Raw genomic sequence first — 20,635 nt, forward strand, 5'->3', positions numbered from 1 at the left:
CTAGAGTAGTGTACAGTGCAGTGGCATAGAGTGCAGTGGCATGCAGTAGAGAAGTATAAAGTAGAGTAGAGTGGCACAGAGTATGGTAGAATGGAGTGGAGTGTCAGACTAGAGTGGAGTGGTGTAGCGTGCCACAGAGTTGAGTGGAGTGCTGTGTTGTACAGTATTGTAAAGTGGGTCAGAGTGGTGTAGAGTAGAAGTGTGTAGAGGGAAGTGGCGTGCCAGTAGAGTGGTGTAGAGTAGCATAGAGTGGCATAGAGTGCAGGTTTGTGGAGTGCAGTGGCTTAGAGTGGTGCAGAGAAGATCAGATCAGAGTAGTGTAGAGTACAGTGGCTTAGAGAACAGTGGTGTAGAGTGAAGTGGCATAGAGTGCAGTGGTTTGAAGTAGAGTAGTTCAAGGTAGATTAGAGTGGCGTAGATTGTACTAGAGTAAAGTAGAATGCAGTGGGATAGAGTCAAGAGGTGTTGAGTGCATTGTCGTAGAATACAGTGGTGCAGAGTAGAGTGGTGCAAAGTGCAGTGGCATAGAGTGCAGTGGTGTAGAGTACAGTGGTGCAAAGTAAAGTAGAGTGGCATAGGGGGCAGTGGCATAGACTATAGTAGTGTACAGTGCAGTAGCATAGAGTGCAGTGGAATGAAGTAGAGTAGTAGAGAGTAAAGTGGCATTGAGTGCTGTGGCACAGAGTGGAGTGCAATGGCATAGAGTGCAGTGGCATAGAGTGCAGTGCCATAGAGTGCACAGAGTTGATCAGAGTGGCATAGAGTGCAGTATCATGGCGTGCTCTGCAGCTGGTGCCTGCTCCAGGGACGAACCATTCCCCTGTGTACAAATAACCTCAGCACTCCAAGAGACGTGACACTCCTTTAACCCCTTCGCTGCCAGGCCTTTTCCCCCTCCTGTGCCAGGCCTTTTTTGGGCTATTTGGGGCAGTTGGTGCTTAGGCCCTCATAACTTTTTGTCCACATAAGCTAGCCAAGCCCAATTTACGTCCTTTTTTTCCAACATCCTAGGGATTCTAGAGGTACCCAGACTTTGTGGGTTCCCCTGAAGGAGGCCAATAAATTAGCCAAAATACAATGAAAAATTCGTTTTTTTCAAAGAAATTGGGAAAAAGTGGCTGCAGAAGAAGGCTTGTGGTTTTTTCCCTGAAAATGGCATCAACAAAGGGTTTGCGGTGCTACAATCACCAGCATCCCAGCTTTCAGGAACAGGCATACTTGAATCAGAAACCCCAATTTTTCAACACAAATTCGGCATTTTACTGGGACATACCCTATTTTTACGATTTTTTGTGCTTTCAGCCTCCTTCCAGTCAGTGACAGAAATGGGCATGAAACCAATACTGGATCCCAGAAACCTAAACATTTCTGAAAAGTAGACAAAATTCTGAATTCAGCAAGGGGTCATTTGTGTAGATCTTACAAGGGTTTCCTACAGAAAATAACAACTGAAAAAGAAAAATATTGAAATTGAGGTGAAAAAAATTGCAATTTTTCTCCACGTTTTACTCTGTAACTTTTTCCTGCAATGTCAGATTTTTGAAAGCAATATACTGTTACGTCTGCTGGACTCTTCTGGTTGCGGGGATATATAGGGCTTGTGGGTTCATCAGGAACCCTAGGTACCCAGAGCCAATAAATGGGCTGCACCCTGCAGTGCGTTTTCATTCTATACCGGGTATGTAGCAATTCATTTGCTGAAATATAAAGAGTGAAAAATAGCTATCAAGAAAACCTTTGTATTTCCAAAATGGGCACAAGATAAGGTGTTGAGGAGCAGTGGTTATTTGCACATCTCTGAATTCCGGCGTGACCATACTAGCATGTGAATTACAGGGTATTTCTCAAATAGACGTCTTTTTTACACACTCTCTAATATTTGGAAGGAAAAAATGTAGGGAAAGACAAGGGACAATAACACTTGTTTTGCTATTCTATGTTCCGTCAAGTCTCCCGATAAAAATGATACCTCACTTGTGTGGGTAGGCCTAGCGCCCGCGACAGGAAATGCCCCAAAACACAACGTGGACACATCACATTTTTTGAAAGAAAACAGAGGTGTTTTTTGCAAAGTGCCCACCTGTAGATTTTGGCCTCTAGCTCAGCCGGCACCTAGGGAAACCTACCAAACCTGTGCATTTTTTAAAACTGGAGACCTAGGGGAATCCAAGATGGGGTGACTTGTCGAGATCGCACCAGGTTCTGTTACCCAGAATCCTTTGCAAACCTCAAAATTTGGCTAAAAAAACACATTTTCCTCACATTTTGGTGATTGAAAGTTCTGGAATCTGAGAGGAGCCACAAATTTCCTTCCACCCAGCGTTCTCCTAAGTCTCCCGATAAAAATGATACCTCACTTGTGTGGGTAGGCCTAGCGCCCGCGACAGGAAATGCCCCTAAACACAACGTGGACACATCACAATTTTTGACAGAAAACAGAGGTGTTTTGTGCGAAGTGCCTACCTGTAGATTTTGGCCTCTAGCTCAGCCAGCACCTAGGGAAACCTACCAAACCTGTGCATTTCTGAAAACTAGAGACCTAGGGGAATCCAAGATGGGGTGACTTGTGGGGCTCTGACCAGGTTCTGTTACGCAGAATCCTTTGCAAACCTCAAAATTTGGCTAACAAAACACGTTTTCCTCATATTTCGGTGACAGAAAGTTCTGGAATCTGAGAGGAGCCACAAATTTCCTTCCACCCAGCGTTCCCCCAAGTCTCCCGATAAAAATGATACCTCACTTGTGTGGGTAGGCCTAGCGCACATGACAGGAAATGGCCCAAAACACAACGTGGACACATCAAATCTTTTGAAAGAAAACAGAGGTGTTTTTTTCAAAGTGCCTACCTGTAGATTTTGGCCTCAAGCTCAGTCGGCACCTGGGGAAACCTAGCAAACCAGTGCATTTTTGAAAACTAGAGACCTAGGGGAATCCAAGATGGGGTGACTTGTGGGGCTCTGACCAGGTTCTGTTACCCAGAATCCTTTGCAAACCTCAAAATTTGGCTAACAAAACACGTTTTCTTCACATTTCGGTGACAGAAAGTTCTGGAATCTGAGAGGAGCCACAAATTTCCTTCCACCCAGCGTTCCCCCAAGTCTCCCGAAAGAAATGATACCTCACTTGTGTGGGTAGGCCTAGCGCCCGCGACAGGAAATTCCCCAAAACACAACGTGGACACATCACAATTTTTGACAGAAAACAGAGGTGTTTTTTTGCAAAGTGCTTACCTGTAGATTTTGGCCTCTAGCTTAGCCGGTACCTTCCTAGGGAAACCTACCAAACCTGCGCATTTTTGAAAACTAGAGACCTAGGGGAATCCAAGATGGAGTGACTTGTGGGGCTTTGACCAGGTTCTGTTACCCAGAATACTTTGCAAACCTTAACATTTGGCTAAAAAAACACGTTTTGTACTCATTTCGGTGACAGAAAGTTGTGGAATCTGAGAGGAGCCACAAATTTCCTTCCACCCAGCGCTCCCCCAAGTCTCCCGATAAAAATGGTACCTCACTTGAGTGGGTAGGCCTAGCGCCCACGAAAGGAAATGGCCCAAAACACAACGTGGACACATCACATTTTTTCATAGAAAACAGTGCCTACCTGTGGATTTTGGCCTCTAGCTCAGTCGGCACCTGGGGAAACCTAGCAACCCAGTGCATTTTCGAAAACTAGAAACCCAGGGGAATTCAAGATGGGGTGACTTGTGGGGCTCTGACCAGGTTCTGTTACCCAGAATCCTTTGCAAACCTCAAAATTTGGCTAACAAAACACGTTTTCTTCACATTTCGGTGACAGAAAGTTCTGGAATCTGAGAGGAGCCACAAATTTCCTTCCACCCAGCGTTCCCCCAAGTCTCCCGAAAGAAATGATACCTCACTTGTGTGGGTAGGCCTAGCGCCCGCGACAGGAAATTCCCCAAAACACAACGTGGACACATCACAATTTTTGACAGAAAACAGAGGTGTTTTTTTGCAAAGTGCTTACCTGTAGATTTTGGCCTCTAGCTTAGCCGGTACCTACCTAGGGAAACCTACCAAACCTGCGCATTTTTGAAAACTAGAGACCTAGGGGAATCCAAGATGGAGTGACTTGTGGGGCTTTGACCAGGTTCTGTTACCCAGAATACTTTGCAAACCTTAACATTTGGCTAAAAAAACACGTTTTGTACTCATTTCGGTGACAGAAAGTTGTGGAATCTGAGAGGAGCCACAAATTTCCTTCCACCCAGCGCTCCCCCAAGTCTCCCGATAAAAATGGTACCTCACTTGAGTGGGTAGGCCTAGCGCCCACGAAAGGAAATGGCCCAAAACACAACGTGGACACATCACATTTTTTGAAAGAAAACAGAGGTGTTTTTTTCAAAGTGCCTACCTGTAGATTTTGGCCTCAAGCTCAGTCGGCACCTGGGGAAACCTAGCAAACCAGTGCATTTTTGAAAACTAGAGACCTAGGGGAATCCAAGATGGGGTGACTTGTGGGGCTCTGACCAGGTTCTGTTACCCAGAATCCTTTGCAAACCTCAAAATTTGGCTAACAAAACACGTTTTCTTCACATTTCGGTGACAGAAAGTTCTGGAATCTGAGAGGAGCCACAAATTTCCTTCCACCCAGCGTTCCCCCAAGTCTCCCGAAAGAAATGATACCTCACTTGTGTGGGTAGGCCTAGCGCCCGCGACAGGAAATTCCCCAAAACACAACGTGGACACATCACAATTTTTGACAGAAAACAGAGGTGTTTTTTTGCAAAGTGCTTACCTGTAGATTTTGGCCTCTAGCTTAGCCGGTACCTTCCTAGGGAAACCTACCAAACCTGCGCATTTTTGAAAACTAGAGACCTAGGGGAATCCAAGATGGAGTGACTTGTGGGGCTTTGACCAGGTTCTGTTACCCAGAATACTTTGCAAACCTTAACATTTGGGTAAAAAAACACGTTTTGTACTCATTTCGGTGACAGAAAGTTGTGGAATCTGAGAGGAGCCACAAATTTCCTTCCACCCAGCGCTCCCCCAAGTCTCCCGATAAAAATGGTACCTCACTTGAGTGGGTAGGCCTAGCGCCCACGAAAGGAAATGGCCCAAAACACAACGTGGACACATCACATTTTTTCATAGAAAACAGTGCCTACCTGTGGATTTTGGCCTCTAGCTCAGTCGGCACCTGGGGAAACCTAGCAAACCAGTGCATTTTCGAAAACTAGAAACCCAGGGGAATTCAAGATGGGGTGACTTGTGGGGCTCTGACCAGGTTCTGTTACCCAGAATCCTTTGCAAACCTCAAAATTTGGCTAACAAAACACGTTTTCTTCACATTTCGGTGACAGAAAGTTCTGGAATCTGAGAGGAGCCACAAATTTCCTTCCACCCAGCGTTCCCCCAAGTCTCCCGAAAGAAATGATACCTCACTTGTGTGGGTAGGCCTAGCGCCCGCGACAGGAAATTCCCCAAAACACAACGTGGACACATCACAATTTTTGACAGAAAACAGAGGTGTTTTTTTGCAAAGTGCTTACCTGTAGATTTTGGCCTCTAGCTTAGCCGGTACCTACCTAGGGAAACCTACCAAACCTGCGCATTTTTGAAAACTAGAGACCTAGGGGAATCCAAGATGGAGTGACTTGTGGGGCTTTGACCAGGTTCTGTTACCCAGAATACTTTGCAAACCTTAACATTTGGCTAAAAAAACACGTTTTGTACTCATTTCGGTGACAGAAAGTTGTGGAATCTGAGAGGAGCCACAAATTTCCTTCCACCCAGCGCTCCCCCAAGTCTCCCGATAAAAATGGTACCTCACTTGAGTGGGTAGGCCTAGCGCCCACGAAAGGAAATGGCCCAAAACACAACGTGGACACATCACATTTTTTCATAGAAAACAGTGCCTACCTGTGGATTTTGGCCTCTAGCTCAGTCGGCACCTGGGGAAACCTAGCAAACCAGTGCATTTTCGAAAACTAGAAACCCAGGGGAATTCAAGATGGGGTGACTTGTGGGGCTCTGACCAGGTTCTGTTACCCAGAATCCTTTGCAAACCTCAAAATTTGGCTAAAAAAACACGTTTTCTTCACATTTCGGTGACAGAAAGTTCTGGAATCTGAGAGGAGCCACAAATTTCCTTCCACCCAGCGTTCCCCCAAGTCTCCCGAAAGAAATGATACCTCACTTGTGTGGGTAGGCCTAGCGCCCGCGACAGGAAATTCCCCAAAACACAACGTGGACACATCACAATTTTTGACAGAAAACAGAGGTGTTTTTTTGCAAAGTGCTTACCTGTAGATTTTGGCCTCTAGCTTAGCCGGTACCTACCTAGGGAAACCTACCAAACCTGCGCATTTTTGAAAACTAGAGACCTAGGGGAATCCAAGATGGAGTGACTTGTGGGGCTTTGACCAGGTTCTGTTACTCAGAATACTTTGCAAACCTTAACATTTGGCTAAAAAAACACGTTTTGTACTCATTTCGGTGACAGAAAGTTGTGGAATCTGAGAGGAGCCACAAATTTCCTTCCACCCAGCGCTCCCCCAAGTCTCCCGATAAAAATGGTACCTCACTTGAGTGGGTAGGCCTAGCGCCCACAAAAGGAAATGGCCCAAAACACAACGTGGACACATCACATTTTTTCATAGAAAACAGTGCCTACCTGTGGATTTTGGCCTCTAGCTCAGTCGGCACCTGGGGAAACCTAGCAAACCAGTGCATTTTCGAAAACTAGAAACCCAGGGGAATTCAAGATGGGATGACTTGTGGGGCTCTGACCAGGTTCTGTTACCCAGAATTCTTTGCAAACATCAAAATGTGGCCAAAAAAACACTTTTTCCTCTCATTTCGGTGACAGAAAGTTCTGGAATCTGAGAGGAGCCACAAATTTCCTTCGACCCAGCGTTCCCCCAAGTCTCCCGATAAAAATGGTACCTCGCTTGTGCGGGTAGGCCTAGCGCCCACAAAAGGAAATGGCCCAAAACACAACGTGGACACATCAAATTTTTTCACAGAAAACAGAGGTGTTTTTTTGCAAAGTGCCTACCTGTGGATTTTGGCCTCTAGCTCATCCAGCCCCAGGGGGGGCAGAAATGGCCTAAAAGAAATTTGCCCCCCCCAACCCCGCCCGGGAGCGACCCTTGCCTACGGGGTCGCTCCCCCTGCCTGACATTGGCGGCAAAAAAAAAATCCCCGGTGCCTAGTGGTTTCTGCCCCCTTGGGAGCAGATTGACCTAAAATCGGCCAATCTGAAATGGTCTAAATACAATTTGCCCCCCAGGGGAGCAACCCTTGCCTAATGGGTCGCTCCCCATCTCTGAAAAAACAAACAAACAAAAAAAAAAAACTCAAAAAAAAAATTTGCCCTCGCGCCTAGAGGTTTCTGCCCCCCGGGGGGCAGAACAACCTAATAATAGGCCGATCTGCCCCCGGGGGGGCTGAAATGGCCTAAAATAAATTGACCCCCCAAAGCCCCCTCCCGGAGCGACCCTTGCCTACGGGGTCGCTCCCCCTGCGTGACATTGGTGCCAAAAAAAAAAAAATCCCCAGTGACTAGTGGTTTCTGCTCCCTTGGGGGCAGATTGACCTAAAATCGGCCAATCTGCCCCCAATGGGGGCAGAAATGGTCTAAATACAATTTGCCCCCCAGGGGAGTGCGACCCTTGCCTAATGGGTCGCTCCCCATTTCGAAAAAAACACAGAAACAAAAAAAAAAACACACAAAAAAAATTTGCCCTGGCGTCTCGAGGTTTCTGCCCCCCATGGGGCCAGATTGGCCTAATAATAGGCCGATCTGCCCCCGGGGGTGGGGGCAGAAATGGCCTAAAATAAATTTGCTCCCCAACACCCCCATCCGGGAGCAACTCTTTCCTACGGGGTCGCTCCCCCTGCGTGACATTGGCGAAAAAAAAAAAAATCCCCGGTGCCTAGTGGTTTCTGCACCCTTTGGGGACAGATTGGCATAGCAAAAATCGGCCGATCAAAGGGGGCAGAAATGGCCTAAATACAATTTTACCCTCGAGGGGAGCGACCCTTGTCCAAGGGGTCGCTCCCCATCTGTAAAAAAAAATAATAATAATCCCCGGTGCCTAGTGGTTTCTGCCCCCCTTGGGGGCAGATCGGCCTAATCAAAATAGGCTGATCTTCCCCCCAGGGGGGCAGAAATGGTTTAAAATAAATTTCCCCCCCAGGGGAGCGACCCTTGCCTAAGGGGTCGCTCCCCTTGCGTGAAATTCACGTAAAAAAAAACCTCCCTGGTGTCTAGTTGTTTCTGTCCCCCTTGGGGGCAGATTGGCCTCATAAAAATAGGCCAATCTGCCCCCAAGGGGGGCAGAAATGGCCTAAATATAATTTGCCCCATAGGGGAGCGACCCTTGCCTAAGGGGTCGCTCCCCACCTCCAAAAAAAAGGAGGGGGCAGAAAAGGCCTTCCAAAAAATCCCACCTATTGGGAGCGACCCTTGCCCAAGGGATCGCTCCCCTCATGCCAGTTTCACAAAAAAATAAAATCCCTGGTGTCTAGTGGGCGTTTCAAAAGCCGGATTGCAAGCAATCCGGCTTTTGAAATGCTCAAAGAGACTTCAAAGGGAAATAAATACATGTCCTTCCCTTTGAAGCCTCTCTGGGCCTCCCCCACGTGATCGAAAGAGAAATGCAAAGCATTTCTCTTTCGATCGCGCTGGAAGCTGATCTTCCAGTGCGATGGGAGGAGGCCCTCTGTGACAATCAGCGCGCGATGCGTGCTGACGTCACAAGGGGAGTGGGGAACCGGTGCCCTGGACGAGATCACCTCGTCCAGGGCACAGCAGGGGTTAATAATCACCAGAGCAAACAATCCCCATCACTGACGCGTTTCAACTAACAAAGTCTGGATCAAGACTTAGAAAACTTTAAAAAACAATACTGCAAAATTTGTTTTGCACTATTGCAAGTACTGTCTTACCCACAGGGAAATATGGGGAACATGGGAATTGCCTTTAAATATCTTTTAAGTGTAAATTTCACATTGGGGGCAGATAGAGATCTGGAGTTTAGGGTCTCTGAACTCACAATTTAAAAATGCAACTTTTGGTGAAGTTGGTATTTGAATTGTAAATGTGAAAATGCCACTTTTAGAAAGTGGGAATTTTCTTGCTTAACCATTCCATGCTTCTGCCTGTCTGTGGAATACATGTCTGGATCAGCATGACAGTTGGACTGTTTGTGCAGTCACTCTAGACAGTCTTGCAAAGGGAGCTGAGGTGTGCCCTACATATACTGATGGTCCATCACTAGGCTGCTGGGTCTTTCTAAGCTAGACTGCTGGGAGGAGCTAATACTTGCACCTGAATAGAGCTGTGCCTCTCTTCACACCAAGCAGTCTCCAACCCCCTGGAGTGTGTCTGGGGCCAGGGCAGGGAAAGGCAAGGTCATGTGCACTACAAAGACTTCTCTTTGAAGTTTGCCAGCTGCAAAGACAGAAATGGGTGTAAATACTGGACCTCTGAAACCACACAGTACACTTCTGGACTGAGGACATTCTGCCAGGAAGAAAAGCTGGATGCTATAGGAGGGGGACTGCGACTCTGCATGTTGCTTTGCTGTGCTGGCCTGCTGCTTCCTGATTCTAGCCTGACAGTAAAAAGACTGGAATTTGCTTTCTACATGCTATCTCCAAGGGCTTGGATTGAGCTTGCCTCCTATTAAGAAGTCCCAGAGACATCAAAGACTTCACCTGCCTGTAAATGGGCCAAGTGGCACCAAATCCAGTTCCTGGGCCCTTGGGAGTGAGTTCTGGTGCAACAAGGAAGAAACTAGTGCATCAACCTCTGGAACGACTTTGGAACCGATGCCACTCTCGGACCCATGCCGCTGCTTGCATAAGAGGCGTGGTACACAATGAGTGCAACAACCGTGACCTACAATGGAGGCCTGACACCACCGCAGTGCCTTTGAAGTCCCACTACAGGGTGAGTCCAGAGTGCCGCGTCACTGACGTCCAATGCACCTGACTCCGACTCTGCCGCAGCACCTGTGGCCCCATGGTGTGATAGCAACACCGCAAAGTCGATGCCTCTCATCTTGACTTGCTGGATCCATCGACGTGGCTTGTCATAAGGAACCAGTACCTTGCCACCAATGCTGCATCAGCTCCCATGCAACCACAAGTAAGCTAGCCTCCCCTACCTAGCAGTAAGGAACTGATGCCTCACCTTACCAATGGCAGTAGGGAACCAATGCCGCACTGACTCCAGTGATGCCTCAAATCCCCGAAGTCTTTGTTTCCTCATCATTTTCCAAGGTACTGTAACCAGGGTCTATACTACTCCATGGCTGACAGCATTCCCTCGTGGGTGATGCTGGACTGTTCGAAGCGACTCCGTCAAGCTGTTGTGATGGAACCAGTTGGTGCTATTGTGTTTATAACCATTATATGACATTTAATCTTAGGAATGTATATATGTATATTGACTTATTTATGTTACATTTGTTGTTTTGGACTTGTTTTAATCAGGTAAATATTGGCTATTTTACAAAACTGTGAGGAGTACTGCTGTGGTATTCACACTGTGTTACTCTGTGTGTTTACAAATACTTTACACATTGCTTCTGAGATAAGGCTAACTGCTTGGGCCAAGCTACCAAAGGGATTAGCAGGGGTTTTATTAGCTGTGTGACTCCCTTACCCTAACTAGAGTGAGGGTCTACCTTGATAGGGTGCACACTACTGCCAACTAGAGACCCCATTTCTAACAAGTGGCCATGGGGCACTGGCCATCCAAGGGGGTTGGGCACAGGACCTAACCAGAGGTCAAGCCCTGGCCCCTGCAGTGCACACTTGGCAGTTGACAACTCTCTGGGGGCTGAGTGCCTGCAAATAGATTGTGCATCCTTTAGGGAGATGGTTGTGGGACCTAGCTTAGGGCTTGGCATTGCACCTAACCTCAACCTGCTCATAGTATTTGGACATGTGTAGTCGGGGTTGTGTACCCAACCGCCAGCTGCACAAGGTTGAAGGCTCTGTGCATCAGTGGATGGAGACCCACAGGATGATGCTATGGCCCTTATTTTATATAAACTAAAAAATAATGATAAAAAAATAAATACCCAGACAGATTATGCAAAGGCCTGAACATGATAATTAAAGAGGCCTCTTTGTATACAAAAAAAGTCCCAAGTCCTTTTTAAAATAACTTTTCTGCCTTTGTTTAGCTTAACCATGCATTTGCTTATTTTTACTATTGAAAGTAAATACTGGTTGGAGGAACAAATACTGGATTTGGGCAATTTGCTTCAGTTTTATACCACACCCAGGAAATTAAAATACCATCCAAGTGGAAACCCTGGTGTTGTGGCCCCTAGGCTACTTTATTTCTCCTCGCCCACCTGGCCAAAATGCACTGCTTTTAGTTATAACAATGACACTGGCCCTATTAGCTATTAAATATGTAATTTACTAAACATTTCTCTAAAAAACTTAGGGCATCATTTATTAAAAAGTGGCATGGTGCTGTGCCAAAACTGGCAGTGCTGCACAGCGTCATTTCAGAAACACAGAGATGCACCATATTTAAAATAATACGGCACACCCGTGTTTTTTTCCCTAGCGCTGGTTCTAAAATTAGCTGCCTGGCGTCTACGCAGGCACCCTTGCACCATAGTAAAAGGGTGCCTGCATTGCAAGGAATGATTGTTTATGTGCTGGTGGGTGTCCCTTTCTGCACATAAACAATCATTAATTGTGTTTTGCTCTTCCTATGAGCAAACACAGGAAAAGCAAAAAAACTAGGAGAAATAAAAGTGTTTCCCCATAGTGAAATGCTAATGCTACCCCTGAGGTGGGGTTAGATTTTGGCGCTGCCTCAGGTTTACGAATCCTCGTAAATTTGGAGCAGTGTCAAAATGCAATGGGAGTTGCAGTGGAACGCCCACGGCAACACCCAATGCACACCTTTCTGCCGCAGAAAACTGCATCAGGGGGCCATATTTACAAGGTGGTGTTAAGCCACGCAAAGTGGCTTAACGCTGCCTTGTAAATATGGAAAATGGCACATCGGAGCGTTGCTAAAAGCGATGCTGCGGTGGCACTAGGTGCTTGTAACTAAGTGAGACTAACCAGATGGTTTTCTATGAAGGGAACAATCCTGCAATGTGGGACACGTTTTTTGGGAGTGCCCAGGTCTAATTGTAATCCCAATCCGACCCTGCTTCCATGCCACAGTGAATCTGATGCATTTCCTATTTATTGCACCCCCATAGCCCTCTGACTCTTGTCTCATTCTTTCAGATTCTTTTTAATCTGTTGTCTCTCTTTGACAGGGCCTGAGTTAGGCGGATGGGTTACTTCCTCAAAAACGTGACAGATCTACCGTCTGCTGTAGTACGAGTTCTATATGATAGAATGGAATCATAATACTGCAAACGGGATATCGGTCGCGTTTGTGAGGAAATAACCCCATTTGCCAAACTCTACACCAGGCCACGATTTGGTAGCGATCTGATTCTCCAACTTTCTGTTTGCAGATGAAAATATGTGGTGTTGCCCACTACCTGAAAAACCTGTACAAACTAAGCAGTGGGATAAATTATGATCTTTTAAGTGAGTCCAGATTGTGATTTTTTCTTTTTTGTTTGCAAACATGAAAATTGATTTGTGAGACATAAACAGTACATAGAAACCTTTTGAGGTACAAAAGTAAAACAGAACTAAAGCAAAATAGAACAGGCCTCAGTAGGGCAAGAGAATTTGATGTTTATTATTATTTATACATTTTTTTGCATGATCAACTAAAATCATTGCAAAGCATACATCCATTTCACCAATAAACAATGTTTTTGTTAAAGAAAGTGCCACAAATGAAAAAACACAACTAACTAGTCTCTTAGTTCAACTTTTGCATTGTTGTCAGGGTGGGGTGTAAGATTGAATGTTTCTAGATTTTTTTTGAAAAATATCACTTTAAAAATATTTCTCAATGGGCTGATGATATATTCTGGTGTACTAAGCTGAAACGGTTCTGTGTGTTAATGAAATACACTTTTTGAATTTTGAACAGATTTGATCATGTTTTACACATTTTCTGCAAATATGGGCCTCATTACGAGTTTGGCGGAGGGGATTACTCCGTCACAAACGTGATGGACATCCTGTCCGCCATATTACAAGTTCCATAGGATGTGATGGAACTTGTAATATGGTGGACGGGATATCTGTCACATTTGTGATGGAGTCATCCCCTCCGCCAAACTCGTAATGAGGCCCTATGTCTTTAAAATGGTTGGGTTTCTGAAGTTAAGTTGTGCAGGACACCCTAGCTCCACCCTTATTTAACTTCAATTCACCTTAAATAAATGCTTGCTTGATTATTAAACATATTTTTATATTTTTAATGTCAGTGCTGAGTCGAGTAAACATCAGCCCAATGCTGCTGTTAACCAGGGGGTCACATGTAAAGGTCAGGATGACCGCATGTGGCCCCCGGGCCGTACTCTGAGTATCACTGGAGTAGATGCACCATACATAGGTCGACATTCCCTGGGAAGGTGCAAGTAAAATAATGTGGCACTCCCATCAACTTTGTGCCAAGGGTATTATGAGGAGTGACTGTATGAGCAAGAGGAAATGCCACAAGGGATCTAGGCTGTCTCAATTTAAGATGGCAAAAAGAATCAGTACAATTCACAACAGATTCTGATGCTAGGATATGAGATCAAGGCTACTGCGTTGGGTGGACTACATAAGAAAAGTCCCTCCTAAAAACTTAAATGCAAATGAAAGATGGTGCACATCCACCCCACAGTTTAGTGCCATAGTCACCATGATTCTAAGTGTTACAAGGGACCTCCGCTGCCTGAGGATGGAGGAAAAGTAAGACAAACTGCATATCTAATAAGTACATAAGAGAGAGGCCATACTAATGCCCTGTGTCACCTTGCTCAGTAGTGGTAATGCAGCCTTCATGAATTTTAGAAATCTCACTGTTAATTGGATTGATTCCATTTTCAATCATTCTTTGCCTACCACTTCATAATACCTTATATTCAGTTGTCTGAAGAGCCTTAAAAACCAATAGCTTCTAAGGGAGGACAGAAAAGGGCACAAGCAGAGGATGTGTGAAAGAGTTTCCTTCATGGTGTGACAGCCCCTGCATGAGGGATGCTGGCCACCTGGTGAACATCTGTACTAATGAGCTTTGAGCAGTATCAGGCTGAGACGCAAGCGTAGGAATTGAACCCGATGTTACGTTTTGTTGGGTGCAATAAATCTGCCGAAAAAAGTTTGGGTTCATTTAAGCCCACTATAAGATGTGCATTACGTTTCACATGGATGGTTTGTAGGTCATCATGGGCTGAAAGTAGCCTGGCTTGCTTGAGCAGAGTTTTCGAAAGTGGGCAACACAGATTAATTTCCATCCTTGAAATACAACGTAGGAAAAATAAAAAGGAAAAATGCAGGAGGGATCGATTGATGGAGTGAAAAGAGTAAGAAAGCGAGACGGGGAGGTGATAGGGAGGGGTGGAAGCAGGGTGGCTGTGATGGGGAATGGCTACAGTTTAGTTTGTGATAGCCCAATAATTTGCAGGCACTGGCTACATGAATGCCACAACAGAGCAGCACAGCCATCCCCACACAACAACAAGCAATAAATCATCCAAAACGCCCACTTTAAAACAAGGCACCCATAAAACTAACATGGAAGGGCCAGAAATGAGAACCGGAGGCTCCCTGAGTAGAGATCAGTGTGCAGGGCAACAAAGTCATGCAGAGAAGTGGGAAGGAGTTTCTCAAATGAGAGAAAGTTGAAATGGTGTGGAGGAAATCAATAAAGAACTATCTTCCCACCATCCTCACTTATGGTAGCAGTGATAGAGTATGGATCAGAAAGAGGGGCATACCCGAAAAGCCCTCCTGAGGGGGACCCATAGAGCAAATCCAAATAATACACATGGGCAGTGCTAAAGGATGAGAGTGGCTAGTGGCATTAAAAGGGGGAAAGCAATATTGAACAACAATATTCCAAAGGTCTAAGTACCTTGAGACAGGAGTCATGCCAGAGGCTCAGTGACAGAGAAGGAGAATCTCCAGCAGACCAAAGGTCGGGACATTGTCTTGGAAGGAAAAGAGAAAGGTACCCCAGACCCTATCAAAGGTCTCAAGTTCTTCATTCAGTATATAGGTGGTGAACTCATGTGATGTGACAGTGTACAACTCTATAAGTTACTCTCATATGGGAGAGATCTTGGGCTGGTGCCAATGATAGAGAACAAACTTTGGTTAATTTAAAAGTGCTCAGGAGGCAAGGGGACTACTTCAGCAATTGAGGTGGTCCCTGGGTCACTTTCACCATACTGCGCACTTCTAGGCTATCCTTTCCACTCAGAACTTGCAGCTAGGTCCTTCTGGGTAGTCTCCACCTGTAGGGGTCCCTTCCAATCCCTCTCTCAGCAGGCGAGGTAAGCTTGGGTACTGAGGGGGTCATTCAGTTCCTCCAACAGCTCCTTGCAGACTTTGCAGGTAATGTTCCCTCACCTCTAAGCAACTGATTATCAGTGACACTAGCACTGGATCTCGGGAATTCCTCTCCTACTCTGCACGGTACCACCTCTCCAGTCAGTGACAAATCTGAAATGAAGTGGGGATCTTTCAGTCCCACCTTTAAAGCCATTTGGCAGACAGACAAGTTGACGTTGATTCCATTGTCTCTTGGGGTCATTCCGACCCCGGCGGGCGGCGGGCGCCGCCCGCCGGGCGGAAACCGCCCAAACACCGCCCGCGGTCAGATGACCGCGGGGGGCATTCCGACTTTCCCGCTGGGCCGGCGATCTGCAAAAGATCGCCCGCCGGCCCAGCGGGAAAGCCCCAGCAAAGATGAAGCCGGCTCCGAATGGAGCTGGCGGATTTGCTGAGGTGCGACGGGTGCAGTGGCACCCGTCACGATTTTCAGTGTCTGGCAAGCAGACACTGAAAATCTTGCTGGGGCCCTGTTAGGGGGCCCCCGTACTGCCCATGCCAGTGGCATGGGCAGTGCAGGGGCCCCCAGGGGCCCCACAACACCCGTTCCCACCAGCCTCTTCCTGGCGGTGTACACCGCCAGGAACAGGCTGGCGGGAAGGGGGTCGGAATCCCCATGGCGATGCTGCTTGCAGCGCCGCCATGGAGGATTCCTTTCGCCAGGGGAAAACCGGCGGGAAACCACCGGTTTCCCTTTTCTGACTGCGGCTTTACCGCCGCGGTCAGAATTGGCCAGGAAGCACCACCAGCCTGTTGGCGGTGCTTCCGTGGTCGTTGGCCCTGGCAGTCAATGACCGCCAGGGTCAGAATGACCCCCTCTGTCTTGTTACCTGCATAAAGAGACTTCCTCTCTTAATGTATCTCTCCTCTGTGGGGTGGACACACTCTTTGTTTTAAGTGACAGTTTCCACAACAGGTAGCAATACGGAGTATCTTAAACTGGATCACCTTAAATATGAGCACAATCAGGAGTGAAGACATTGCACCTGGCAGCTATCAGCCTTTGGGAGTATCATTGCTAGGAGAGAGAAATGTGCAGGCCCTGTCAACATAATTCCCTCTGCAACATCTGTCTCCACTTCTCTACACCTTATATTGAGCCAGATGGTTGTGTTCAAGATGTAATCAGGAGGCCTTTGCTAAAAAACATTGTTGATACTTAAGTAAAGGAGCCCTGTCTCCATTAACATGCTTTTCCAGTCTCAGAAGGCTGTACCTCAGCACCCATCTTGTGTCATGCTTCATCTTAAATGAGACCCCACTAGCCTTCGTGTCACACAATTGCATTCAATGCGCAGTCACACTACCAGCCACCATATATAGTGCTGGGGAACACACTGATCACTCAAGAATGTCAGCATATAGTCTGGAGACATTTTCTTAACATGAAATTCACAAGAGTACTCCAAATTATGGCAACATAATGACAATTATGACTGGATTTAGTGAAACCTTTACTGAAAAACCTCAATTGTCTCCAAGTTTAGAGAAGGAACAGACATCACATTTAATGCTGGTTATCTCACGACCCAAATGTTCTAGCAACACAGCATCAATAGCTCCACCTGTAAGGCATGGAGAAGGGAGAAAAGGAAACAGGGAAGAACTTAAGGGGAAAAGGGAAGTGGGGAGGAAAGCACACAGGAAGGAAAAAAAGGAACTATAAGAGATCTACTCCCATGTATATCCTAAAGCCACAGGGCTATTTTGTGAAGAAAATGCAGTTGAAATGTTTGGATACAACAAGTCTCACCTTACAATAGTAACATCAAATTGCATTAGGTTGAACTTGTCATCCATCATAGAGGATTCTTGATAGTATGGTATTCATTTGCTTAACATCTAAATGTTGTCAATGGCACAGCATTGATGCAACTGATAATAGCCTATTGCATTATATTCATTACATGTGTGTGAATCTACAGCAGTCATCTATCTCTGTGTAAGGTAAAATATGTTTCTGTGTCAGTTACATCATCTTAATGGGAGAATGTAAAAAGTTTACACAGGTAAAGCTTCTTTAAACACCTGACAAAGTAGGATTGAAAAAATCAGGTTTCGCTGTTTTTTGTCGGCGCAGATGTCACTAGTCCAGAAAATATATAAATTGTCTGGATTTTCCACAGGTGTAAATACGTGTTGTGGGAGGAAAAATGTGTGTTTCGAAAGGAGTGCCATGGAAAAGGACATTGCCCTAGTGACGAATGCTCACAAAGTATTTTTATTTTATTTATTGCCAGTCTCTTGCATTGCCTTTACCACACAAATGGTTCTTCAAATCTTCGTTCAACTTCTTGTACGAATTAGTAGAGCTTTGAGTAAGACAAATATTCGCTTCCACCCTCTTTGGTTCAGGGTTTCAAGGGCATTGATTTAACCAAAAGAAAAATGTATTTCTATACGATTGAAAAAGGACCGCAAAAAATAAATGTGCAATTGCACTTTTACATTTACTTCATCATTACACATTTCCACTCCGCAATCCATAGCTTTATTGTTCGAGCAGACGAGCAACTTTAAGGAGCACTATAAAAGTTGTAGCTCCCCTTGGATACTGCTAATTATCTTTGTGAATCACATAAGAAATCTATGGCAGTCACAGACAAACGTCTATCCAATATTATGTTATCTATCCATATTATTATTCACCATAAGCTGAAAACCAGGACATCATTTTTTTTAAAGCAATTTGAGGTATGAATAGCTTTTCGTCAAAATATAAGTTTTGTAATGATTTGCAATTGCTTAACTCACAAAGATCTATTCTAGTGATAGGGCATAACCATCGTTTAAAGGGAATCTGAAAGAGGGTACTTATTAAGAATTAACCTGCTAGAGACCTGCTCTTATTTTATATTCTAGAAGTATTGTAAAGAGATGCAATTGAAATTAAAGCTGTGTGTGCAATATGTGTGGCCGAGAAATGTATCATTGGCTGCAAAAGAATACAATTCTAGATCCAAAAGGCTGAGGTGAGGCAACCGATCCTTTAACTTGCTGTATTAGCCTCTGCAGATGGGGGCTTTCAAGCAAACAATATAATTAGCACATTAATTGTGTCATGGTGGAATGAGTGAATAAATCAGGCATGCAAGTGAATTCAAATTGTATAAAAATGAAAAATACAATTAGCACCCTCATTGTGCAACCCTAAGCTATTGAAACCCCCAGACAAAATGTCTCTAGCAATGGTCAAAAGAAATGCTTCTCTCAACGTAAAATTGAAAAGTGTAATTGTGTGTGTGTGTGTATTCATTTAAAAAAAAACAAAGGTTACAGGCACATTATATTCAGACTCTCATTTAAACATACCAAACTCATAGAAATTCACATGTTATAGTTGGTAATGTCAAGTAACAGTAACTCGTTCCCTAAAGTAACTATAACACGCGCCCCCTCCATGCCCAGTTTTTTCATCAAACATTTTACTGCAAATATTACATTGATATTATCAATGATGTTATCAAAGATGTCATGAGTGCTGTAATTTGTTGGGTAATTAGCAGTGCATGGCGAGGGTGAATGTTATTGTTACTTTAGGGCACTAGTTACGGTTACTTGAGATAATGCTGTAACAGGTGAATGTTTATGGTTCGGTTCTTTTAAAATGTGAGCCTAACTATACCTCTCCGTAACCTTTGTTTTTTTAAGTAAATTTCTATGTTTTTTTAAGTCTATTTCCTAACTATATGTCTGTGTAACCTTTGTGTTTTTCAGTGAATTTCAGTGAGTTTTTTTTAACATAAAGTAATTTTCATTACTATACATTAATACAACCACCACCGTGCACAGCCTAAGGCCAGGCCCTGTGGCCAACCCATATAGCCACCACCACCGTACACAGCCTACGGCCAGGCCCTGTGGCCAACCCCTAGAATCACCCAAACCAACGCTTCACATGGCCTTTGGTGATGCATAGCAGGCCAGGCCCTGCAACCAACCCTTGTAATCAACCAACCCAGCACTGCACGTGGCCTTCGGCTGTGCGAAGAGGGGTTTGGCTGCAGGGTCTGGCCTGTGACTAGGCCCTTTAGCCAACCCCTATGAGCACCCTACCAAGACTGCGTACTGCCTTAAGCCCCTTCCCCCAGAGCCCAGCCTAAATATTTTTTTTGGGAGAGGGTAGGAGGACCATGTGCCCCTCCTTCCCAGGCAGATCTCAACCCTGGGGACACCTTCCCCCAGGGCTCAGCCTATTTGTTAATTTGTTTTGGAGAGGTGGGTGCCTGGCCCACCTCTCCAGGCCGATCTTGGCTCCAACGACCCCATGCCGTAGAGCCCAGACTAATTATTAGTTTGTTTTTGGTGAGGAGGAGCATATAGCCCCCTTCTCAGGGCTGACCTTGGCCCCTGGGACCCGTCCGCTGGGACCCAGCCTAATTGTTGTCTGTTTGGGAGGGAGACTGTGTTGACCCACTCCCCAGGGCCAATATTGTCCCTGGGGACCCCATCCCAAGGGGCCTGGCCTAATTACTTATTTTGTGGGGATATGGGGGCTGTGTGGACCCCTTCCTCTGGGCCTACCTTGGCCCTGGGCACTCCATCCCCGGAGCCCAGCCATTAGACTTGGGTGCCCCCCAGGGCACCCAGTAACAATGTTGGGGACCTTGCAGGGAGCCTTAAGGCTCTCACGGTTCCGGCTAGCTCCCCACCTCCTGTGGGAGCCGGCATTGCTCTCTGTCAGAGCAATATTTCCTCTTTCTCCCTGCCTGAAGCTCCACAGGCAGGGAGACAGTGGGCACCCCAGGACATAGAAGGAGGCAGCCCTGGGGGGTGGTGGTCCCCAGGGCCATTGTTGGCTCCACTAGGGTGGCTGGGGCCCCCTTTCCACAGTCACTAGCCCTAGGGAGGTGGTGGTCCCTGGGATTGCGGGGGGGCATGCGTCCCCCACATCCTATTTAAATAGTGCTCCAGGGAGGTGGTAGTCCATGGGGCGTGATTTTACAGCAAAACATTTTTTTTAAAAGGGCTTTTTAGCCCTGGGCGGGGTCCCTCTGGGACCTCAGCACCAGAGCTAAGGTGTTTTTTTACATTTTTGTCTGGGACTCAGCTGAAGCAGAGTCCCAACATGGCTGCTAACATTTCCTGGTTGAAGTGTTTGTTGGCAGCTAATCAGATGTCAGCATGAGATTGAGAGGGTTAATGAAGCCTTTGCGTACCTATATAGACAAATT

This window comes from Pleurodeles waltl, chromosome 3_1 (genome assembly GCF_031143425.1).
Source record: "Pleurodeles waltl isolate 20211129_DDA chromosome 3_1, aPleWal1.hap1.20221129, whole genome shotgun sequence".
In the NCBI taxonomy this organism is placed as follows: domain Eukaryota; kingdom Metazoa; phylum Chordata; class Amphibia; order Caudata; family Salamandridae; genus Pleurodeles; species Pleurodeles waltl.